Source organism: Octopus bimaculoides, chromosome 6 (assembly GCF_001194135.2).
Source record: "Octopus bimaculoides isolate UCB-OBI-ISO-001 chromosome 6, ASM119413v2, whole genome shotgun sequence".
NCBI classification, from domain to species: Eukaryota; Metazoa; Mollusca; class Cephalopoda; order Octopoda; family Octopodidae; genus Octopus; species Octopus bimaculoides.
In genome coordinates, this window is record NC_068986.1 from 93,324,679 (window position 1) to 93,328,504 (window position 3,826).

Below are 3,826 nucleotides of genomic sequence, written 5' to 3' on the forward strand. Positions count from 1 at the left end.
CCCCCCCTCTCTCTCCTCCCCTTCTCTCCCTCTCTTTATGTGTTTGAACATATTTCTCTTTATGCACATGAGGAGAGGGAAAGTGTTTATATCAATAAATAAATTGTTATCTCTCTCTCTCTCTCTCTCTCTCTCTTCATATGTGTAAGCATCTAGTTATGCTGGTATGTATAATGTCCTTCTGTATGTATATATTCTGTACATATGCATGTACACACATGTGTGCACATACATGTGCTTACCTGCAATCTCCAAAAAAAGGTCTGCCACCAAACTAAGCTCTATGCCCAGTCAGCCATGCTGAACTATGAGCACCCAAAAAGCTGTGCCCAGTTGTCTCATTCTGCGGTAAAGCAAGACAAAAAAATAAAAAAAATGTCCCCTGCACACCCACTACAATAAATGTTCTGATGGTAAATATTGTTATTTTTATCATTTCTGTTTCTTTTCATCTGCACCAAATTCAGCTCATTTGCATCTTTTATATGTGTGGTTGGAGTGGGTGGGCATGTTTGGATATTTTGTTTTTCTTTTTGTCTTATTAGATGATGGTTCTTATTTTTCTTTTGTTGGTGGTGTGGTGTTTTATATGTAAACTTTTTTCTAATTATATGAATGCATGGATGTGTGTGTGTTTGTGTGTGTGTAATGAGCAGGTTGCCTGCGTATTTCAATTAACTTTCAATGTAATCAAGACATTGTTGGAGGATGAGAGTAATAAAATATTTGTAACGAGATATCATGGTGTGTGTGTGTGTGTATGTGTAATTTCATTGTATATATGCATTATTTATATCTGTAACTTTATATATTGATGTATGTCATATACATAATTGATTACTTGAGATTTTTGATTTAAATACAAGCACTTCAGTATGGATGATCTCAGGTGTATTGTCATAAAAAAGCATAAAACTTTTTCCACATGTTTCACACACACATATATATATATACATGTGTATATATATATATGTGTGTGTGTGTGTGTGTGCTTGTGTGTTTGTATGCATGATAATTTTCTTTTCTCCTGTACTGTTACTTGTATTGCTTTGTCAAGCTCAGTTTTGTTTTGTTCAGTTCAGTTCAATTTATTGACATTGTATGAAGTGAACTACAGCAAACTTGCTGTCTGCCAACCCACCTCATGTTTCAGTAATGTTAACAAATTATGCAGCAATAATTATGACATAGTATACCACAGTAATTATAGTATAATTTATAGAAATAACTATTACATATTTTACAATATAAATGGTTTTTTTTTAAAGAAGACTTTCAAACAATGCAAATGAGAAGTTTGGCAAAATACGTGAGATGATGTCAATTAAGCATGATGTATCATTTTATCAAATGCATGATGTTGTATCACTTTGCATAGGTTGTTTAATTATAGCAGATTTATAATATACAACAGTAATTGGAACATCTGCAGCAATAACAATCATAACATTATGTCAATAACTGTAACATATTGTACAAAACTATTCAAAATATATCCAACAATAATTATAATGTTATATATGATCATATGTTATAATTATTGTATATCATTATACTGTGTTGTAATTATAACTATAACATTATATAGCAGTAATTACAATATACTATAGTAATGATTATAACATTTAAAAGTAATAAAATAACATCTGAAATATATTTTATGATAATGATTATACTATATGCAATAATAGTTAAAATATGTACAACAATATTTAATAGCACAGAACAAATATCTTTAGAAACTTTGTTCATATAACACCAATTTATTAACTAGTGCTGATATCATATGCCAATATTCATGGTTGTATGCTTACGTACGCACAAGCTCATACATGCATATACATAAATGCATGCATATACATACATGCATGCATACATTCATAAATAGATATGTAATAATACAGTCTATCATAGATAATACAAAATTCAAATTCAAAGTTTTATGTTCAGATTATGTTAAACAATCATCAGATGAAAAGTAATACCTGTTCTTTAAATGTCTAATATACATAAGGTTTGTTATTAAGCAAAGTTTTCAGTATTGCATTCTGGATTGAAAATTTATATGGGAAAAGTTATATAATGAGTAAATTAACAAGGAAAAAACATCGATCAGACAAGACTGGCTGGTGTAAATCAAGGTAGTTACCTTACTGAAAAACTAGCCTGGTGTAGGGGAGACAATCAGAAAAAAGTAGGCATAAAAGCTCGTTCTATTTCTAATCCTATAAGAGGGGCAGAAGAAACAATATTCCAAGAAATTGAGAAATTTATGTTGTCTCTTTTAACTTGCCATTCCTTTTGGGATAAACTTGTACTACTTCCTTTCTGAGGATCATTAAAAGATGATTTATGATTATTCAAACGTAATTTAAGAGGGGGTCTGCATGCAATCAATATAATGAAACCTAGAGAGATCATGTGTTGTGATAGTATTTAAGTGTTGTTTGGATAGTTAGAAAATGGGGTAGTTAGACATTTAAGTATTGCTTGGGTAGTTACAAAATGGGGGACTTGGGTAATATATCTAATGAAAGGTGGAAATTTAAACGAGAATGAATGTGGAAAGCTGAAGAGTAAAAATTAAGAAGTATATTGTTATAAAGTATAGTAATATCAGAAGTGCCTATTGAACATGAGGAAGGGAAACAGAGAGAGTGTGAATCTGCCTAGTAAATGGTTAAGTATTGATCCATTCAATTACATGGTTGTGTAATCTTCCAGTATTTCAGCAGGTGATTGTTGAAGTAATGAGATTTGGTGAAAACTTCTGATCTCTCAAATACTCTGCAGATTTACTAAGGTTTTTGAGTATAATGCTCTTGTTAGTTATGCTTAAAGTTTCTGCTTACTTAAAGTATCAGAGTCCTCATGTTCATTTGAAGTCTGTGTATGATCATTTGACAATGCAAAGATATGTAATATTGTTGATGTGTATCCTACTGCAATCGATAAGAAATTTGTTGCAATAGTTATTTGCTCATTTAGAGAATGTGGATTGGCTGTATCCCAGCCTACCAAAGGAGATACATTTAGAAAGAAAATCCTTATTGCCAAATTCAATAATTTTGCCCTAAAGATTACCAAAAGAACTATTATCACAAACCTGTGTATCATAAACTTCTTAGATGATATATTCAACAACAGACAAATACAACCCTAATAGTAAACCTAATGAACTGTGATGTAGTAAAGAATGAATCTGTATATTTATATGGATTCATGCTTTGCATCCACTGAATTTTAAAACCTAATTAATAATATCAGTAGAAGAATCTCTAACCTACCATTTAAAAGGGACTTTGGTAATGCAATCCTCTACCACAAGAAAGCTTCAGAAAGTGGTGGATTCAAAAATAAGATACCTAACCCCACCTCTAAATATCTGTGTTTGATCTCTTTACTGATAATAATTAAGGATTGCCAATTAATCACTATTTGTAAATGGAAAGAGTTGAAAGAAATTCCACCAAGTATATTGTCTAGTGTGGCAATAACTTTGCCAGTATATAGCTTAATAATAATAGTAATAATAACAACATTTGTTTCAAAGTTTCGCACAAGGCCAGCAAGCCTGGTTGAGATGGAGTTAGTCACTACTATTGATCCTAGTACTTGAGTGGCTCTTTATTTTACCAGCCCTGAAAGGATCGACAGTAAAGTTGAACTCATTAGGATTTTTTAGCGCAATATATATATATATATATATATATATATATTTAAAGGAAATAATTAATAAATTTTTCCCTTATGAGGTTTTTCACGCTAACTATTTGATAAATTCTTATAAAGATTTTATCCTGTTTTTAAATTGTGTGTATGTGTG

General features: G+C 30.8%; 1 protein-coding gene across 6 annotated transcripts in view; it reads left to right on the top strand.

The window, feature by feature from the left end:
* Window positions 1-3,826, top strand: part of LOC106876343 (uncharacterized) — a 394,374-nt gene that overhangs the window by 385,296 nt on the left and 5,252 nt on the right. The gene's annotated exons all lie outside the window — the stretch shown is intronic.